This window comes from Mus pahari, chromosome 14, assembly GCF_900095145.1.
Source record: "Mus pahari chromosome 14, PAHARI_EIJ_v1.1, whole genome shotgun sequence".
Taxonomy (NCBI): domain Eukaryota; kingdom Metazoa; phylum Chordata; class Mammalia; order Rodentia; family Muridae; genus Mus; species Mus pahari.
In genome coordinates this window covers 3,082,530-3,104,751 of record NC_034603.1, presented here as the reverse complement: position 1 = coordinate 3,104,751, position 22,222 = coordinate 3,082,530, and the positions used below count along the sequence as shown (strand labels likewise).

The window sequence follows — 22,222 nt, the reverse complement described above, 5'->3', positions numbered from 1 at the left end:
AGGCAGAGGCAGAGGCAGAGGCAGAGGCAGAGGCAGAGGCAGAGGCAGAGGCAGAGGCAGGGAGGTCTCTGAGTTTGAAGCCAGAGTGGTCTGCAGAGCTAGTCTCAGAACAGGCAGGACTACACAGAGAAACCCTGCCCTGGAAAACCAAACCAACCAACCAAGCAAAGTAAGTAACTTACTAACTTGTGATGGAGACACTGGCAGTGCCTTCATTTTTACAAATAGAGAAACTGAGCCTCAATCTTCCAAACCACACACTCATGAGGAGGAGAGCTATGCTGACAGCAGCTCCCTGAGCATCACCCACCGCCATGTCCTTCCTCCCTATGAGTTAAGTGTGCCTGCGGCTGTCGCCACCATACCTTTATCCTATCTGCTTTCATTCGTTCTCCATTCTTCTTTGTCACCATTTGATTTGCATGACAGCTTTTCCAAGTCACTGCCAACAGCACTGACTTAGCATGGGGAAACTGTATTCAATACACAGCAGACAGGGCACTTCTGTTTAGACTATGAAGTGGGGAGCCATGATCCACAGAGGCCTCCTGGGCTCCCAGATGCCAGTGCAAAATGGGCCCTGAGTCACAGTCCTTTCTCAGACTGGCACAGATTCTGGGGTTGCATAACCAGGTAATTTGGGGTGTGTGGTCAAGAAAGCATCTGGGTACGCTTGTCTGTGGGTTGAAAAAATAGTAGTTCTTAATCAGTGAACGCCACTGACTTTAGACATTGGGTGCAGTGCAGTAAAAGAACACATGTGATGCTATTTGAAGAGCTCAGTGAAGAAGACATGGCCTCCACAGACTGCTTCTAGAGATCCATTCTCCTTCTGGGAACCCTGGGCACTGGAGGTGATGATTTGGGAATAGCTTTGTTGCCTCTTTCTGACAACACTTCCCACTCTGTCTTTGAGCATGCTGCAGAGTGAATGCCTCTGTTCTTGGTATCCAAGGGTCTAGTAAACTGTTCCAGCTGCCACCAGGTCCAGTCACAATGTCTGGAGAATTAAAAGTAACAGTAAGTTCCTGGTATTGTGACATTCTCATATTTCAACCAGAAGCCACCGCCCCTGCTCCTGGTCACACAGCATCACACATTGTGTCCGCATCTGCCACCCAGAGGTCATCAAGGCACATGGGAAGCCAAGCGGGAGAAACCCGTTTGTCCATCTACAAATAAGGGCCACTACCTCTATTAGTTGACAGTGATAATGTATCTTCGGCACTTGACACATAGTAGGCCGCCATGAATCCTCTGTTGCTCCATGATGGAGGTAGGACCTATCTGGAGCTGGTTTTAACTGAACTACTTACTGACTTACAATGGAACACTATCCCCCTCCCTGCCGTTACCTTGTGACTCATTTATCTCTGTCAAGGATTAGTTCCCAGCAAAGGACATGCTCTCTGGCACCAGGGGTCACATGTGGAAATTGGGAGCTCAATTACTTCCCTAATGGGCCTCAAAATAGTTAAGATATCAGCCCAGTGATCCAAAAGCCTTAGGCCTGTTCTAGATACCAAACAGACTTCCTTTATTCAGGAAAGGAACTGTCAGAGAAACTGGCCATTCTCTTACCTCAATTTTTCCTGTGCTGGAAAACTTTGGGTGCTTTTCCAGTCCCAGCAAGGTCCAAGAGAGAAGACATCTTAGAGAACTGTGGCCATTACCTGACAGAGAAAGAAACTGAAGGTTTAGAGAGAAAGGGGGACAGAAGACATAGACCCTCACATGCCTGGGGTCACTTTATGACCCTGAGAGGATAGCATTGTCTACATTCCACAAACAAGAAAGTCCAAGTTCCTAAGGCTAAAAGGATTTGCCTGTCATTGACAGTCATACAGCTTCCCTGCTGGTCAGGAACGTCAGTGCATCTCCAGAAGGCATCAGTGATGGTCAGTCATGGGCAGGCTTCTCTGACCAAAAGCACCAGCTGGCAAGGGGTGGGCGAGCATACTTTCTGTGTTCATGGCTGTTGAGTATGTTCAGAAAAGTCTCATCACTGAAGATGAGTCACATCGCTTCCAAAGGCCACGCATGTGAAATAAGGGGAATTTATCTCCTGAAGAACCTGAAGGCTGTCTGAGGAGCCAGGAGCAACTCCCAGCAGCCAATGAGAACAGTGTTTCTCAGCAATCTGAAGGGTGCACCTCATGAGTGACTGGGATGGGGTGCTGAACTTTTGAAGAGATGGAATGTTCCATATTTGGATATGGTGGTAGTCACACAAGTATATAAGCTTTGTAAAGATTTGCTAGGACTCATCAAACAGGGTCTTTTCTTATACATAAATCTCGCTACAATAAATTTCATTATTAAGAATGATAATATGAACATCATTACAACTATTGCATAAATGAATGCAAAAATAATAATGGCTTGAATAAGAGCTATGAAGGACATTAGGATGTGTGAAGCTACCAAAGACTTAGTCTAGTCAATCAGATTGAGAAAATCTTCCCAAGGAAGTAGCATTAATCTGAGGTTAGCATACTGGCAGCCTGGACTAGGGGGCTTAGGAGACAGCGTGTGCTACGCACCTGTGTGTGCTCAAGGGTTCTGATGGAAAGTACTGAAACTAAAGAGATGGTGCCTAGAGAAACGGGTGCAAGGAATTCAATTTCAGGCTGTGTTGGTCCTGAGTAAGAGCCAGCACTTCTCCCGGGGAGAATCTCAAGTCCACCAAGGGCCAGAAGGAGATACAGTGACCCACAGTTAACACTGTGGAATCAGTGCGTACTCTTCCTCCTCCTGGCTGGAGAGTCCCTGAAGTTAGAGACAGGTCTCTATACTGTGCATCCCTCAAAGAAATCAGCAGAACTGATCAGAAATGGACGCACAGAACTTTCTCAGTGAATGAATGAATGAATCCACCTCATATGGATCCAGTGTGCTTTTCTAAAGGATAAATATAATGATAAAGGAAAATATAGACTAACATAATTCTCCTCTTCCAACTGAAGTCTTAGCGATCAAAGATGAGGGCCTGCACCCCTAAATTAATCATTGTAACTCTGCTCCTAAGCACACAAGAAGCCTGCAGCTACATGTGTGTGGATGCTACCTCTTGTTACTGCTGTAGTCTCCCTAGCCTGTAAGATGTGACCTCCCTGGACCTTCCCACTACATGGTACCCTTTCTGCCTCAGGCCTCCTGGAACTCCGCTGGGGTGCAGGTTCCCCGCGTATCCCTGCCCTGTTTCTGAAGCAGCTGAAAACGCCTCTGTCAGTCACATCTACTGGTCACCGTGTACACTGCCTTGAAGACCCAGCTTCAGCTGCTGCTCTCCTCGACAGCATTTAACCCTTTCTGCCCATCTGGCCTCATTAGACACTACCTGGCCTCCCATCTCTCTGAAGTACAGTCTTGGCCTCTGTTCCATTCTCCTGCACAGCTTCCTTGTCCAGGAATGGTCTCTGTGTTCTTCTCCTTCACACCGATGTCTAGCATGTGGCAGGATGGCTTGTCAATGGACGGAGGTAGATCTCTAAAGTCAATGACCCAAAGGACAGAGACAAATCATTAATATCGATATGGAACGATGTGAATGCCTATATGGATTTCCCCCCTGATTTTATCTCTGAGCTCCCTCTTGCAGGATGGTGTCCTAGATGTCCAAGCTTTCCTGGAGGATCTTTGTTTGTTTTGTTACAGATCCCGGTCTGTTCCCTATGCACAGCCATTTCCTGTCCTTTCCTTCTGCTCTCTGGTCATGACCTTCTGCACAGCAGGGCCTCCGCCTGTGTCACACCCACAGTGAGAAGTCAAGCCACGTGAGGCTCTGTCACTACCATGGGCTTCAGAAGGACTCTTCCATACCAAGAGCCCCAGCAGCAGGGTAGACCAAGTCACAACATACAGAATAAAGCAAAAGGGCTGCCTTCCTCTCCTGTTCATTGAAGCAGATTAATTTATCCTTCGATCTTTGAATGAAAAGTTGGCTGTTCTTTCTGCAAGGCCATATGAACACATTTCAGTTAGACACAGAAGGGAACTAGATTGCCTGCTGGGATCACAACCACCAACTCTGCAGTGAAACAAAGGCGGCTCTGCACATCGGGGGCCCTAGCTTGCTGCTGGTTGGTCATACACGCCTTCAACATGACGTTGATCATATGACCCACACTGAAGATGGATTTGCTCAGCCTTTAGCACAAGGCATCATTAGATCTTCACAATGACCGGATGACATCGCTTACTTTCACAGAAAAGGCAACTGAGGGGAGCAGGAATGGAGGGAGCAGCTGGGGTGCCTTCGAAGCCACAGACACTGCTAACTTTACTCTTAAGAGACTTTAGGTTAACACCTGTAATTTGTATGTCTCCCCAGCTAGACCATGTCTGACCCCACTCATGGGCTGGTATCGTTTCCTCCTTAGCGTTTCTCACCCCACACCACTCCCCAGGGTCAGCTGACCTTCACATTTGAAGAGCTCATAGAATGACAACCCAACCAATTGCCAGGAACGAGTCAAGGGGAGCCTGAAACATGGACTGCTTAGCAACAGATCTCTTTCCCTCTCCACCTGTATTTTTACAACCATGTCAAATAGGATGTCTAGTATAACAGTAAACACAGAAAATGCCTAAAATTTAGGAACTATAAAGTCATGGGGAAGCCAGGCAAGGCAGCAACCACATGTAATTCCATCATTCCAGAGGCCGAGGAAGAAGGACCACTGTGAGTTTGAGGCCAGCCTGGGTTATGTACATGTTCAAGACAGGCCTGGGATACATACAAATATCCTGTTTCTAAAACCAAAGTAAACTAATACATCAAAGTAAATTATGATCCTATCACCCAAATGCATCACTTTGTTTTTATTCCCCTACAAAAATTGAGATCATTATTTATAAAATGTTTACAATGAAAATGGCATTTTGGAAATGGAAAAAAAATGTTGAAAAATAATGCAAGCTCTGTAGCCGAAAGTGCTAACATTTTGTCATATGTTGGCCTGATTTCTCCACACTCGGCCCTGAGGAGCTCTGACTACAGGATCTGCTTGGTTGTTTTACTATAGTGTTGGTTGTGGAAAGGTGAGATTTATGGTTTGTTCTTAATACACATTACTCCATCATGAGCCAAAACTCATTTAAGCACTTCCAAGCTGCTGAGCATGTAAATTATTTAAAATCTGTCACATTCACAAAGAGTAGGAAAGAAAATGCCTCTCCTCTGGCATCACAAGGGAGTCTGTGGTCATCAGCTCTGGATAGAAGTCACTGGGGCAGCCCTGGGGCAGCTCTAGACATCAAAAGTTGTGCTTCATCCACTCACCATGGCTGTGCTTCACAGCACACGGACTGCCCAGGTACCTGAGAGCATCAGAGAGGAAATGCTTTCCTCAGAACATCTCCTGTACCTTCTCTGCAGTGTGGCTCTGATCCTTGTGGAAGGTGTGCAGAGACAGAAGGAAAGAAGATGTGCTCACACCGTAGAATTACGGCAGTTCAGAGGGGACAACGGAGCAAGAATAAAGAGTATTGTGTATGACAGTCTTTCTTCTGATTACACACATAGAACACACACAAATATACTCAAACACACAAGAGTACACATACCTACATACACATACACAAACACTACACACACATGTACATATACTCAAACCCACATAAAACGTGCAGGCACACACACACACACACACACACACACACACACACACACACAGCAGCTTTCCCATTCTTACACCAGAGACCCAAAAGTTTTCAGTGTATTCTTCCAGAATTAACTACTCTTACACATTCCCTTCTCTAACCATGTATCCAGTCTCTCCTTTCCTCTCCTCCCGTCTCCTCCCTTCAACTCTCTTCTTCTCTCATCAACCTCTCTCTCTCTCTCTCTCTCTCTCTCTCTCTCTCTCTCTCTCTCTCTCTACCTCCCTCCCTGTGTGTGTGTGAGTGTGTGAGTGTGTGTGTGAGTGTGAGTGTGTGTGTGAGTGTGTGTGTGAGAGAGAGACTGTGTGAGTGTGTGTGTGTGAGTGTGTGTGTGTGAGTGTGTGTATGTGAGTGTGTTAGTGTGTGTGTGTGTGAGTGTGTGTGAGTATGAGTGTGTGTGTGAGTATGTGTGAGAGAGAGTGTGTGAGTGTGTGAGTGTGTGTGTGAGTGTGTGTGTGAGTGTGTGTGTGAGAGAGAGTGTGTGAGTGTGTGAGTGTGTGTGTGAGTGTGTGTGTGTGTCTCCCCCTCACTACTTCCCTCCTTCTTTGCTTCCCTCCATTGTCCCCATTTATTTGTTTAAAATGGCATCTTACATGTAGTCCGCACTGGAATGAATCTCACAAGTCTCCCGCCTTCCCTTCCTGAGTTTGTAATTACAGGCACGGGCCACCACATCTGGCCACCACATCTGGCCACCACATCTGTCCACCCATGAAGCTACCCATCTATTTATCCTTACTTTATAAAATGAATATTTCATGCAGAACAGTTCAGGAGAGACTTGCAGGGTCGCAAGCCACCAACTGATTTTTACAACTTTAGGCTAAAATGCCTTGCTGCTCTCTGCCTGTCTCCTCCTAAACAAAACTATGTCCATTCTATACAGGTACATCTTAACCCATGAGGACTTAAGGTCACTGGACACGTCTATAGAACGTTACTGTCCAGACCTGCTGTGGGGAAGGTTAGAGAGAGGTTCCCTACCCTGCTGAGGGGAGGGGGGACAGGGTGGCCCAGCCACCAGCAGCAATGTTCAGTCATGCCAGCACCCCAGCCTGGTGAAGGGGACAGGATGATATTTCATAAACATTACCTCACGTGTTTTCTGGGAGATAAGCTGTTTGCTAAACTTTGTCAGAGGAGCAGGCTTGGGAGCGCCGTCCACGTGACCATCTTCAGGACAGCTGAGGCCTGCTTGGACCGGCTGTGGGGACCTCCAGCTCGGTTTGCCCAAAATACAGGAACTCAAAAATGGAGCTGCCTCTATTTAGTGTAAATAGAGGCAATGATCTTGAAGGACAAAGGGGTCATGCTAGGAAAGGGACCGAGGCTTCCTCTGGTCAGAAGCTGGGGTCGGTAAGCACCTGAAAGCCTACATACACATCAGAGCCTTCCCCTCCCGTGGGGCACTAGCCCACTCCACAGTTGCTCTCCATGATGGATTCACACAGGTCAGGGCCTCCACATGGGAAGCTTGCTGTGGAGATGGGAGGGAAGGGGAGGCACCGCTCAGTGGGAGAGTGGAACCTGAGTAAGCTAAGCTAGTCTCTAGCTCTCTTACCTGCCACATTCTTCCCCCTCTCAAGAACAAGAGCTCATGGCTGATTTGTCGTGCTACCTGGTGATAATCATGAACTTTCCTTACTGGAGTGCACCCTATCTCCAGGCCCATGCTTCTAATCAAGATGGCCTCTCTAGGGAGCAGAAAAGCACAAAGGTCACACTCAGAGATGAGCAAGGTTGATCACTAGGTTATGCCCCAGACCTTCACAGGTTAGCCTGCATCCTGCTTTCTTTCTAATGATGGTTTCTGTTCATTAACAAATGCAGAAATGTTAAGACAGCCGTGCCAAAACTATGAAATATTCAAGACCTTAGTATCTAACACTTTGGACATAGCCCGCCCAACCAACATTAGCATGGGTATCATTCACTTAACGGTGATATTCAAGGTCAGAGTTGGATGACTTCATGAAGACCTGGCCCCAGCTGAATTTCTACCTTGTGCTGTCTTGATGGCCAATCAGAAGAATTGAGCTCAGTGAGTTCTGAGGCTTGCAAGCGTCAAGGGGAGTTGCCGTGTGGACCCGAGGCTGCTTGGGAAACGTGAGCTCTGAGATGTTGGCTGAGTCAAAGGTGTAACTTCAGTGCTGATGCTGCCATGGTTAGAAACTGTCCTGGGGGACCCGCTCCAGCCTGCATCTCCGGAAGAGCATGCTATCTACAGGAGTGAACTGAGAACCCAACCAGCATCGAATGACATATTTCACTGCAGTCAATGAGCTGACTGAGCTTTGCCTGTCCCAGCTACAGTTTCCTCACCCGAAGTGCACAGATAATGATCCCAACCTTTGAAGCTTGGATGCAGACTCAAAGAGACAATGTGTGTGCAGAGCTTTAACCTAGTACCAGGCACGATGTCCGTACCTGCCCACAGGAGGAGACACTCCTGGAGAAATGGGGGCTATAAGAGGGAGACAGGAGGTGAAAGTTATGGCTGTCTGCACCCCCTTACCACTTCTGAGAATAACCCCAAGAACCCTAAGCAAAGAAAATGAAATGGAGGGGGAGCTGGGAGAAGAAACTGTACTTCCCCTTCCCCTCCAGCTCCATAACTCTGGAATGAGCAAGTCTCTCTGGCAGAATTAGATAGGCAGGCTTGGGCCTAGAAACTAGGCTTGAAAGAGCAGCCTCCTCTGGGAGGCATGTGCGTCTAGGCACATGGTCTCTGGTGGGCGTCACCAACTGATCAGTAACAAGCTGGGGCATATACTACCTTTACAACTCTAGCATGTGTGGTTCTTTCTATGCACTTCCTTCCCATGGGATGTTACATGTCCTATGCGAGTTCCTGAGCCTCTTTGAGTCCACAGTTATTTACGTATAAATTAGAGAAAATAATGTCTATTTAATATGACAACCATGGCCAATCGCAGTCTCAAATATCTAAACAACAGTGCTTAATGCAGCATACCTATATTAAAACTATATGAACTTTGCTGTTATTTGTAGGCACTACAGTAAACACTATGCTCTATAAATGCTTTATATTTATCAGAACAGACTGAAGGCACTGCCTATTTCAGTTCCCACACCATAGCTCAAGAGATTGAGAAGGAAACAACACCCTAGGCCAGCATTTGGTATGTCCAGCCTGCAAAACTGACCCTTTCATTTCCAAATTGTGTTCCCACTCTTTGGTGGCTTATTAATGATGTCAAAGCAGGAGACCGCCACCAGGAGTCACTTCCCTTTTCTCCTTTTTCTCCTTTAGGATCAATCACTATGACTGTGACATCAGCAGCCAGAAGACAGGTGGATAGCGCTGACCTTGGCTGTGCTGATCCAAGCCCCTCTAACAAGAGTTCCGTAGGAAGCAAGGATCTTAAGTTAAAGACCGTTTGGACAATGTGACTGTCCCCATCACCCACCACACTACCTGTGCCCATTGCCCCTGGGGTCTACTTTCTTCAAGTCCCCTTTCTGGTGCGCTCACCATGCCTGTGGCTACCTAAGTAGTCCTCACCACGACTGGCTGATGCTAATTTACTTTAAAATCCTGTTAATTGAAGAAGGCTCTGTCACCCCCGCCGACACAAGGCCCTTGTATTTGGCTGTCACATTCCCTACTTCCTAATTCCATTCCTGGGGCTTAATTATGATTACACGGCTTTATTACATAGAGTTGATTTTAAGTAATGGCCCTAATTAAGAGTGAGTTTTAATTAAGCTTAATTCAGAGCCTGCCTCCGATTGCCAAAGATTTGCAGCCTAAGCAGAGGGAAGGCTCAGAACTCACGTGTGGCTCAATCTTAGTGCTGCGGCTGCTATCACTGCATCAACCGTCCCATCTGCACCTGCTCCATCCATTCCTGGCCCTTGAAGCACACATCTTCAGCAGGCGGCAGGGGTGAACTAGATCCCACCTTCCAGAGGCCTGAACCCCAGAAATAAGAGAACAGGAGCCGCTTGGCCTGAGGTGAGGAACCTGAACCTCACAGATACAAGGTCATTAGCCACATCACTGGCCCTGCTTAAAACTAAGGCTGCTGCTTTTCTCCTAACCATTCGTAACACCTGTTGTAAGGGGGGCAGACTCAGGAGGCGAGGCCTCACAGGAGTAAGGACAGGGGAGGATGACACCATTCCCAGTCTCCGTGGCCATGGTCTTCGTTCGGTGTGATTTTTGAGGAAGCAGTAATGATCAGAGTGTAGCCAGCCTCACGTCCTGCCTTAGCCGTTGCACCAAATCTTGGAAGAGCAGAGCACTGTACCAGCACATTCAAGACACCATAGAATGGGAGAGAAATACACCAATTTGTTTTTAAATAAAATTTCATCCTACCTTTAAGACTGCCATAGCGTAATTATGGGTGGAGGGAAGGCTGGCATGTTTTACAAAGCAATTAAAACCTAGAACCTCCAAACCAGAAACTGTCACCCACCTTTTCTCATGAGTACAGATGTAAGCTCACAAAACTGAGATTTTTATCCTTCCTATGTTCAGAAGGACTGAGAATTGAAAAGACAGTTTGTGGTGTCACTGCAGGATGCAGTGTGAGGTAAAGCCTTGTATCAATGTCACCTAAACTTAGCTCTCATTTGCCCAGCGCTGGAAATCATGGCTAAGACAAAGTAGCCAAAGACTCCCAGCTTTCCCCAGTGACCACCCTGCGCCATCATGTGGAGGATTCAATTCTACACAGAAATCCAACAACACCTGCCATGGCCTCATGACCCCAAGGGCATGTGTGGACCATCTTAGGATGTATCAAGGGAGAATATAATAAAATCAGCACATTGTCTAAGGCTTGCTGCTGGAGTTTGTCTGTAGGTAGTAGCTAGTTCTGACCATCCGTGCTGGATGCAGTTGCCATACTCAAATGTTGGTTAATGAAGTACCCACCTTGGAAAATCATCCACAGGGAAGTCAAGCTCTCAAAAAGAACATTTTGATTTTTCTGGAGGAAATAGAAAATGAAAAATAAAAGTCTTGAAAGTAAGAGGGGCAATTTCACTCACGAGTGCTGGGCTTCATAATTCAGTTTGCAAACAACCGTCCAAGGCTTTCCCAGGCTAAATTCAAAGGAAAAATAACAACAACAACAACAACAACAACAACAAAAAACCAAACCAACCAACCAAACAAAAAAACCGAGAAATCATGTCTCGCCTCCTTCTACCTATTCCTCTTATTGAGTGAGTTTTTCTCAGTCTAGGGGAAAAAAGACAAAGGACTTGAAACACAATAACAAGTATTTTGTGGGAATCCAGCCACAGACTCTTCCACTTAAAGCTGGGTATCAAGAAATGACTGTCGTTTACCCTAACCTATTGGCACAGACATCACCATGCCTGGGGCCTTCTCCCAAAGATGATGTGGACACGTCTGTTCTTTTTCTCTAGGAGTTTGAGGGTAAAGTTATCACCAACTCGGCCAGCTAAGCCTAAGGTGCTTCACTGTACCTGCTCAATATCCTCTACCTTCTCCTCCCAAGAAACTCCACAGGAAGAGCCGAGGGGACACAGCCTTCATCTAAACATGAAGAAGTTACAGAGCCTCGTTTGTACTAAATAATGCAAGCCTCACAATCGCCTCCATTACAGCCACTCATCCATTCTTGGCAATTTCACTCTGCTAGCTCAAGGCAAGATGTAGGAATGGGTTTATGATCTTCATGGATGGCTTCCAGAGACAAATATTTTCTTCTGTCACCAATAGCTACATCCAGACTTGCCTGGAGGTTGAATTTTTCTGCTGCAGATTATCTGCTGTGGAACTGTAGGCCTTGGTTCCCCTCATCTGTAAAATGGGGTAACACAGCACCTACCTTGCAGGATTGTGGTGAGGGTTTAATAAGATAATGCTTAGCACATGACGAGTGCTCAGTGGGCAGTCAATGGTTAAAGTCAACTCTGGCTCAAGCTTGTGCCATGATTTATCAGCAGCTCCTGGGTTGGCTGATGCAAGAGAGAGGATCTTATTATGCTCAGAAAGGCCCGCAGGAAGTGATGAGGACTCAGCTCTTCCACAAACCCCCAAAAGTCATTTGTGTGAGTTCTTACTTTCCTGGGGAGCCAGCTAGCAGAGCTTGGGAGTCACGTAGCTCAGACCGGCTCCCGCTGGATATCAGGGTGATGGTGGCTCCCTGGAGAATCCTTGCAGGCTCCATGTGCACCTGCCCAAGCTTGCATGCACATGTGCCCTCTTCCTTTCTGTGCATTGCCTCTTCACATCTGGGCACAGCCAGATCCCAGCAGTCAGAATCTGTGTGGATTGTTGTCCAGGTCAGAGACTAAAGCCACTGCGGATCCCTGAGTGAGGCCCAGTGCATTTCATCCTGGGGATTTATACCAAGCAGAAAGATCCACAGAATAGGAAAATGCAAATCAATTGTGGAATAGAATATTATCATTGTCAACATAAAAGACTTTTATTTACTGCTCCATAAAAGAAAATACCCCATGGTGCCATTTGTTTCAGGGAATGCAAAAAAGGTTTCAACAACTAACATGGCATGTTTCTGAGCAAAATATGCCCCATATGTGATGTTGGAGCGCAGACTGTCAGTGGCCACTTGTGCGTCTGTGTTCTTGCAAACAAACCCGTGACCCGGAGGGAGTCGCAGAAGGTCACCGTCAGCCTTCCTCTCTGAACCACAGGCCATCTATTCCCACCCTCCACAAATGAGCCAGACAATACTGTAAGACAGGCCACAGGGCGTGCACATCTCAGGATAGGGTCACTGAGCAGCTGCTTGGTCTCAGGGACAATGGTGGAGATCAAACGTGGGAAGGGCTGGCATAGCTCTGTGCAAAGGGTGGAAAGCAGTCCGCTAGAGCTGACTTCCCCACCTGTGGGTCGTGGCCCCTCAGGTAGCCTCCAACTCCACAATTGTTTGCAGTATTTCTCCTAACAGTGGCAAAATTAGTTATGAAGTAGCAATGATTTTGAAATAATTTTGTCACCACAGCATGAGGAGCTGTATTAAAGGTCACAGCATTAGGAAGGGTGAGAACCACTGTGCTCGGGTATACACGTACAACAGTAGGCTCACTTAAATTCAAAATCATTTACCACGTTTTGTCTTCCACTGGGTACAGACCAAAGATGATGCCACATTTGCGGGTTGATTAATGTATCTTTTCCATTCTCTCTCTCTCTCTCTCTCTCTCTCTCTCTCTCTCTCTCTCTCTCTCTCCCTCTCTCCCTTCTTTCTTTCTTCCTGCGTTTCTATAATAAAGCTCTTAAACCATAGAGTCTCTGCTCCCTCAAGGCCTGCTGTACACTCTGCTCATTGTTGGGAACTTCTTCCCTATGCCCTCTGTCCCACAACCCTGGAGTGATAGCAAGGTAGCTCCAGGGGGTCCTAGTCTGGGCTGCCCCTACTCTACCCTCTGCCACGTAGGTCAGAGGCAATGCCCACCCAGGGCGAGTTGAAAGTGCCTGGCAGTCTCCCCAGGTCCACCTGCCCAGAGCACAGGAACTCTGGTAGGACGTGGGCTTCTTTTTCCTCCCCCACTTTCCCCGAGGCGTGCCCCCTTCTCCCTTCTCTCTTTCTTCCTGCATTCCCCTCCCCTCCCTTCTCTCCCCTTCTCTCTCTCTCTCTCTCTCTCTCTCTCTCTCTCTCTCTCTCTCTCTCTCTTTGTGATTTTGGGTGTTTAACCTGAAACATCACAGCAACCATTTTAGTTTTGAGTGGGACTGAGTCTAAATTTATAAGGCTTCAAACAATAATAATTACCTTACTGACACTTTATACAAAATAATATATATTCTACATGGTTCTCTTAATAGCCTTTGGAAATGTCCAAGTACAAGAGACCATTGATATCTGCAAGGGATTGGCCCTAGAAATATCTGCAGATACCAAAATGCAAGGCTGTTCCAATTCCTAATATTAGATGGCATAGCATTTGCATGTATCTTATGGACACCCTCTCATATACCTTCAATAATTTCTAGTACCCAATACTATCAGGGGTTAGATATTTTGCTGATAACAGGAAAATACCTACACATGTTCAATGCAAATTTTCTCAAAAATTTTCCATTCACTCTTGGTTGTATTCACAGAGGTGAAGCCTAAAGATACAAAGATCCGAAAGCATTACTACAGGCAATTTGCCCACGGGCAATCAGAGGCCGGAGGAAGCTGAGGTATAACCCGGCCTGTATGGGGAGAAGCTGAGATACGTTCTGTGTCTCTCTTGCTGCAGAGTTATTCATCCAGATCCCCCTGCTCCACCCCACTCCACTCTGGCTACACCACCTCACCCTGTCCTTGCTGGCAGCATCTTGTGGGCATCACACTGCACTCCCAGGGGAGAGGGATTCTCATACACATGAGAAACTGATACTCAAGAGAGGAAAAACATTAACCATGCCATTTGGACACGATGCAGCTTGACAGGAACCTGAGGCTCAAGCCCAGATTCTAGATCCTGTGGGAGCTCAGAGGCATTATAGTGTCAAGCCTTGTACCTCTCCTTTATGCTACATGAGTGTACTGACTTTAAGCTTCCAAACCAGTAACCCCATTTCTTGCCCTCCCCCCATTCCTTTCTCTGTTTTCACTTGTAGCTCTTGTAAGCAAGGAATACCTCCATGTGTTACAATATGAAAATGGGCCCCTACGGACAGCCGATATCATATGCAGACCCCCCTGAAAGACTTCCCCGTGGAGGTGACATTGAACTGAGACCTGGCCCTGCACAGACCATGGTCTCCAGGAGGGACCATGCCAAGCCCCAGCATGCCATGCTTTGGGTGGCCACTCACCCCGGAGTTTCCATGATGATACCAAGGTCACACAACCCAGACTCAAATTTCAATCAACAATGAATCATAACCACCGCAGCAGTGTAACAGCCTACACCCCAGACCCCCACCGGACCCACCACACCCACAAGGACAGTTTGTTTGACCAACAGAGAGGAGATTATTCCAAAATATACTTGGTAAGAGGAAACATCCACAGGGAGGTGAGCTTTTCCAGTTTCATCTTTAAACAGCTTTCGGCATTGCTATTCATTACTTGCACCTGCTAAAAGGGTTGGGCCTCTGGAGTTAACACGAACAAACCCTGTTTTCCTTTGGATAATTCTGCATGAACAGAGTGGGAGGGGGCTTGGGGGGCAGCTACTAAGAGGCTAGATGGAGTCAAGTGTCCTGGGTGCACACTCACACTCACAACCAGCACCTTGCTCGTGTAGTTTCCTTCAGCCCCAGGAGGAAGGCACCGGAAGCCCCACCTTAATAACCAGGGACATCAGGTCACTAAGAGGCAAAACAACATCCTTGAGACTACATAGCAGTAAGTGACAGAGAAGAATATAGCCCTAGCTCACCAGTCACTTATCCATTAAGTAATCAACTGTGTAGATCACTAAACGGTTCCAGGTATGTTGCTAAAGGACTAGGGCAGCATGATCTTGTTGGATTATCAATATGTTTTATTCTTGTTCTCATCCTGTCTCATAGCCATCTTGCCTTGACTTCTTGTATTGATAGCCCCATTTTGCAGATGAGAAAACTGAGACTAGGGGGTGAAGCAGTTCACTTCGTCATTCGGCTCCTGTGGTAAAGCGAGGATTCAAACCAACATAAACCCAGTCTCTCCTCCTTTAAGTGACTCATGACAAGAGAGGGAAAGATGGAGACGTTCCACATTTAAGAAGATTAGAAAGTAGGATAGCAAAATGCAAAGCCTGGCTCCAGGCTGGATCCTGGACCACAGAGAAACTCACTAATCAGTGCTTAATAAGTGCTTACCTCACAGAAGTACAATTGCTTCTTATCAATTCATATCAATTTTAAATTTACACTGTGATTCTGGAAGGGAATGTCTTCATCCTTTGGAAGCTCACATTGAAGTATTCATGGGTACGGGGCAGTATTAACTGCAGCTCTCCCTATTGTTAAGGAAAAGTATCCGTGCTGTGCACATGTGCATATGTGTATACAAAGATGAGACGAAGTATCCGATGAGCACACTCATGCTTCTGAAGTCATTGCCCGAAACAACTGTCTGAGGTAGGAAGGTGGAAAGTTGGCAGTGTCGTCATGAGCTCATGGGAATTCCCTGAACCCTATTCCGTGGATGGCTCATCTCACTGCTGTGTCATCCCCCCAGGCCACCCCATCCTGCTTCTCTGAAGATCTGCCACCACTAATTCATCCCTTCAGCTCCGCATGTCCAGTTTGTTAAATGTACACTGCCCTGAAAGCTATTCACCATTCCATTGCTAAGGAGCTACAGTGCAGAATGTCCATATTCATTACTGGCAGAGACACTGTTTCTGGGTGCGTTTGTTCCATTGGGGAGAAGAGCATTGTGGGGTGAAGCAGCGGAAGGTGAGAGGTGTGTGAAAGCAACACGGTGGACCAGTTGCAGAGCCCGATGGTGAGGGCTGAGAGGAACCAGGGTACATTCCCAGAGAGAGAAAGGCTGCTTTCCTACCAAGTCAGGACAGGGCTGATCCTGAACCCTAGATGGGTATAACGATGTATGTTTTTAAAAACTCCTCCTACTAGGTTATCATTTTCTCTGGAAAAATAAATAAGCATTAATGAGTAATAATAATAATAATGAGGTCTGAAGACATGACTCCGCAACTAAGAGCACTTACTGTTCTTACAGAGGCCCAAGTTCAGTTCCCAGAATCTACCTCAGGCAACTTGCAGCTCCCTGTAACTCCAGCTCCAGGGGATTCAAGGTCCTTCTCTGTAGTCACACGTACACAGACCCCACCCACAAACACGTGATCAGAAAGTAACTACGTACACAGACCCCACCCACAAACACGTGATCAGAAAGTAACTACATACATAGACCCCACCCACAAACACGTGATCAGAAAGTAACTACATACACAGACCCCCCCACACACACAAACACGTGATCAGAAAGTAACTACGTACACAGACCCCACCCACAAACACGTGAACAGAAAGTAACTACGTACACAGACCCCACACACAAACACGTGATCAGAAAGTAACTACGTACACAGACCCCACACACAAACACGTGATTTCTGTATTCACACATACACAGACCCCACCCACAAACATGTAATTTCTGTATTCACACATACATAGACCCCACACATAAACACGTAATTAGAAAGTAACTACAATCTTTAAACATGTTTTAATGAATGGCGATTGTTGTTGCTAAAGCCAATATCGTCCAGGGCTTGCCTGTTGGATTAGCTTGCCACTCAGAGAAAAGTAGAAATAAACAAAGCTGAAGTATAGTATTGGAGAGCTATTCTAAGCACTAAAAGCTAAAAATGATATCTGAATTGGTGGAGGTATTTTTTCATGTAAAGAAACATTTGGAAATTTCACTCTTGCCCATTGTCAGAGAGAGAAAAAAATTCTGTGTTAATTAACAAAAATTAGAAATAATGATAATTTATAACATTTTGCAAAGTGATGCTTTTAGAGAAACTAGAAAAAATTAAAAACAATCTCTGGAAACTTGTCATAGTAATTACACCTGTAATTGAAGTCTCAGAAGGTCAAACAGGAGGTTCAAGAGTTCAAAGCCAGCCTGTGCTATGTATTCAGTCTCAACAACAAAAATCTGGAAAATAACGCAAATACACAAAACAAGGAAAAGACTAACTAAAGAGCAGCATTCTTATTGATATAATATTAAAATAACAATTAGAAAGACTATGCTTGTTATGGACTGAACTGTGCCTATGATATTAAAACCCTAAGGTTGAAACCCTAACCCACCATCTTCATGAGAGCGTATCGGGCATGAGGTAGTCAAGGCGAAGTGAGGTGGTGAATGTGGAAGCATTGTCTGACCCCCCAGAGGTCAGACTGTGGCCATCGGCAGGCTTCGTCAGAAGCAAACGGAGCAGCGCGATGAATGTGAACCTCCTAGCTTCCAGTGCAGGGACAAACGAGACCCTGTTGTTTAAACCACACAACTCGCGCCACTTGTCTGGCGGTCCAAACTAACATAATTCTCTCACCCAAAAACCTTAGGTGAGAAACAGTCTCAAAGCCAAAGTGTATTTGTGGTATCTTACAGCAATAGAAGGAGATGAAAGTCCAGATTCCTAACTCGAAATCCCACGCTGTGCCCACAGTATTCATCATTTATCAAGCTCTGGGTGCTAAGGCATGGCAGAATGGCTTTTAGACGCATTGTCTCACCTAATGTCCCCAAACGGGTGGGTATAATCTCTACCTTTTGAGAGAGATTGAAAACAGAGTCAGGGACCCAAGTCCCACCGGAAATGGGTGCATGAAGCTCCGACTTGAACTGAGCCTTGTCCAAATCCACATTGCTACACGTTTCAGGTCTGTGGACACTCGGCACATCAAAGCAGTGGACAGTTTGCCTCTGCAGCAGCAGAATAAATTCGTTGTCCGTGGATACAAGCTGAGGCAGGCAGACAAACTGAGTGTGACGATTTCCTAAGCTCTCCTCCGTGCCTCTGGAGCAGCTCTCCTGCGCTGGGATGCTAACTTACTACTTGAGAAACATCTTCAGAAAGAGCTCGTTTTGTTTCCTGCCTTGGGAGAGCTAAGCTGACTTCTGAGCAGACATGGGGAGCTTAGACATGGTTTGCGACAGGCCAGCGCTGTCTCTATCACTATCAGATGTTCTGACTTTCCAGGGTGGTGTCCTTCTTAAGGCACTCCTATGCTCTGGGTCTAGCTCCTCTCATGAGGGGAATGAGAAAGGCTGCAGCAGACAACTCAGGAGAATCCTAATCTAGAAGTTTCTATGGGAGGCTCTACCGCTAACTCCTATTGAAATCATACTATTTTTCTTGTATTTCTCTGAAATCATTTTTATTTTGACACAAATTTAAGCATATCATCTCTTTGATGCTCAGAACACCCCTGGACGTGCCTCCAGCCTTTCCTGCTATTTACTATTCTTTTGCTGCATCCTTGAGACACTCTTTGACAGTTGAGGCACTAACGACTTCACTTAGGTCCTGACTTTCTGGTCCAGCTTAATCTCTTTGGAAAGATCCCTCCTCTCCCGTGGGGGACCTCTGTGGCTCCAGGAAGCATTGGATCCTCGACTGTTCATGACCTAGAATAATCATGACTGGGCAATACTTACTGATGGGTGAATACAGAAGGAAGTGACTGCTTTGCCTTAAGCTCCTGGTCCTGTGATGTGAGAGGACATTCAGAAAAGTAAATTCACATCCTGGTTATTAAACCAATTTCTAACTCCAAGTCAGTGATTCACTTTGATTTTAAGAACATTGCCTGCAGTCGCTCAACTTGGATTTCTCCATCTGAAATATATATTGGTGCTGTCTTAGTCCCCTAGCACTGAAACAGTAGAGCAGCTCTCAATACTCTTTGACTTCAGTGAGCATCAAGTAGATGCTGGCCGCTAAGATTAGCATTCCCTTCAGGGAGTCTGCTGTGACATTGTGTCTCCCAGGAATGTCAGAAACTACACTCAAGTCTTACCAATATGACTGCCTAAACATAAGTTGAACAGGGACAACAATAGACATGCTGACATGGTAGGGGGCACTCGCCAGACCTCAAAGCTAAAATATGTAGTCAATTTAGAAATAATAACATATATATATGATTAGTATAGATGATTAGTTATCTAATACCAAATGGGCAACCCCAAAGACACACCTACAAATAACATTTTACAAACATTATTATGTGTATATATATATATATATTATTTAATAACATTTAATAATAAATAGTATAGTATATATTATAAAATATGTTTGTGTGTGAGTGTATGTGTGCATGTGTGTGTGTGTGTGTGTGTGTGTGTATCCTATGAATTTGAAAGAGTTCAAGGAGGGGTATATTGGAAGGTTTAAAGAGAGGAAAGAAAAGGAGAAAATGAAGCAACAATATTATAATCTCAATCAAATTAATTACTTAAAAATATTTTTTAAAAATATGACTCCTTGAGACGTAAAATGTTTGGTCTGGTTAATTTTGATGTGTAACGCTATTTATTTTGCAAGACTTTTAACAGTAAAGTATAAAATTAAGAACAAAGATTAGGATCCCTGATGCATCATGATTACGGTCCTTAAAGCCATATTTAGAAGTAAAAGATTCAAGCATAAATGGCCAGGGGCTGCTGCCATGGAAACCTGCTTAAACACCTGAAATGTAACTGCCTTTTCAGCCAGATGCTGCCTGAACTACAGCATCTGGGAATCCATAAGCAGGGTCTAGCTCTAAAATAAGATTTCTGTTTCTTTTGTTGGATGAAATCTGATTACAGAAAAACAAAATGCATCATTTCAAATTTCAGGTCATCTGGCATCCAGAAGAACACAGCTGTGAACTGATGGATTTGATTCAAAATCTGGCGTCGGGTGAGACAATTGAAAAGTCTAGAAAGTATCTTTTCTTCTTGATAATGTTTACCAGTAGAAACTGGCTCCCAGAACATCCAGTCCTGTAGACGTGAGTGCCACAGCTGCAGGGCCACAGCTGGAGAGGCTGTGTGCAGAGATAAGAACATGGCCTTCCACCTACCCTCACAATTCACAAGCCCCTCCGCCTTCAACCAGTGACTCATCCCTCTATGCCTCAGTCTCTCCATTTGTGACACACAATAATGATCCTACCCACCTCATAAGGGCTCCAGAGGAGGAACTCGTGAGTTAATGATTGCATAAGGCTTGGAAGAATGCCTCATTTGAAGTGTTAAGTGGACTGAATAACTTCAGGCTAACTCATAAAAGAGAGAAACTTCTAGACTGTAACCTCAGGACCCTGGGGACTTCTCTGCATTTTGCTCCAAAGATATTGGTTCAGAAGGGTGTGAAGAGGGCACAAAGAAAATCCTTTTTGTTCTGCCCGTGTCGTTGGCAATTCCTGTGGGGGAGAAATCAATGAGAATTTGATAAACCGTTTGCAGTCCTCCCTGGAAAATTCCTAAAATTGATTCCACTAAGATCCTTGACTTTCTAAGTCTTCTATAAAGCAGACAAAAATAAACATGGCTTTTCTTTAAGGTAGTAGAAAGTAAAATGTCAATATGTTTGGTAAAAATACTTTTCAAAGTTACCTAAGAGCTTTTAAAACATAAAATAAGATAGTGGTATTCACTACAATATCCAGAAACACCATATAGAATGAAATGGACCCTAAGGAGCTCAAGACACATCTGTCACCCCACCTGACTTCTATCTAGACCCAGCTATGCAGTCAACTCAAGAGCACCTGACTAGAAATCGGCGTGCATCAATCACTCTGTAAGATGTGTGCCATCCATAATTGGGTGGTTCCATTGACTCTGAACCTCAGCTTCCTTGTCACTTGAGACAGTGACATTAATGTCCAGGCTATGGCATGCTGTAAGTGTTAATGACCTAGTGAAGTGGACGAAACCCCAGCATGGTGACTGACACAGGTTTGGGGCATTCTCACCTCACGTGACTAATGTTGAAGACTGGATGAGTAAAAAGGAAGTGCCCTCCTTGAACTTCCAAATTATGGGGTATTATTTTCAACAGGATTTATCTGTGAAGGAATGAACATTAAATTTTACAACCAGATACTCTTTACAGAGCACAGAACTTGATTGATTGATGGTAGGTTGATTGATTTTTTTTTTTTTTTTTGAGACTACAGTGCTGAGAATGAGCCCAGAGCTTCATGCACGCTAAGTAAACACTCTACCAGTTGAGCTACACCACCAGTAGAATCTTCTTTCCAATCGAGCCTTCCAGTCGGAAACTGCTAAATGTGTGAAACTACTTAAGAAAGCTGGCAATCCTAGGGAAAGATGGCTACTTCCAGATCTATACAAAGAAATGACATCATCACATCAGACAGCCAGTTCAAGCAACTAGGGCTTGAACAAAATGGATCTGAAGACATTTGAAAAATTGTCCCACTGTTGGCTCCCACTAGCTAAAAAAATGGGACAATTTGAGCATTAATGGGGCTCCAATCCATGTGTTTATAGAAGAAACTAAAAAGGACCACTTTGGCAAGATTATAGAGAACAACTGTGCTTTCAAAACTGTCAAAGCAGAGAAGACAGGCAGTATTCCAGGCTCTATGTCCTGTTAAACACAAAGTTTCAGGTCAGTTGTATTGTTGCACAACCCCAGCACTCAGAGGTGGAGGATTCCCTGGCCAGCCTGAGCTACATCGTGGCAGTACATCTGTAAGCCAGGATATTTCTCTGAATGGGAGGATTGTAGCTAATCAACGCAGAAGGACTTGCAATATGGCACCTTCATACATCCCTAATAAAATTAATGAGACAATGGTTCTAGTTGATGGTCATCTCTGGATGGATTCTCACTTTACTAAAGACAGTTGGACATTATGAATCCATGAGGAAACCATGCTATCAAAAGACAAAACAGAGTATCTTGTGAAACCTTGGGATCTAATGTTCAAATTACAAAAAGTGCAGGAATCAAGGGGTATGAGGAACGACCTCACACAGAACTACAGTGAGCAAAAATGAGAACCAGAACAATTTTAAATAGTCTTCAATTTTAACAAGAGAGAGAGAGAGAGAGAGAGAGAGAGAGAGAGAGAGAGAGAGAGAGA

At 45.3% G+C, this 22,222-nt stretch overlaps 1 long non-coding RNA gene across 2 annotated transcripts in view; it reads right to left on the bottom strand.

Moving 5' to 3' along the window:
* LOC115065341 overlaps positions 1–11,974 on the bottom strand; it is a 14,604-nt gene extending 2,630 nt beyond the window's left edge. The window contains exons 1-5 of one of the 2 annotated variants that reach the window (XR_003845118.1): positions 11,496–11,974; positions 10,571–10,625; positions 3,341–3,490; positions 1,582–1,673; positions 366–1,000 (exon numbers count right to left, since the gene is read on the bottom strand). This is a non-coding gene — a long non-coding RNA (uncharacterized LOC115065341). Of the gene's footprint in view, positions 1–17; positions 1,001–1,581; positions 1,674–3,340; positions 3,491–10,570; positions 10,626–11,495 lie in introns of those variants that run through there. The other variant, XR_003845117.1, reaches the window with a different exon arrangement.
* Positions 11,975–22,222: the final 10,248 nt, after the last annotated feature.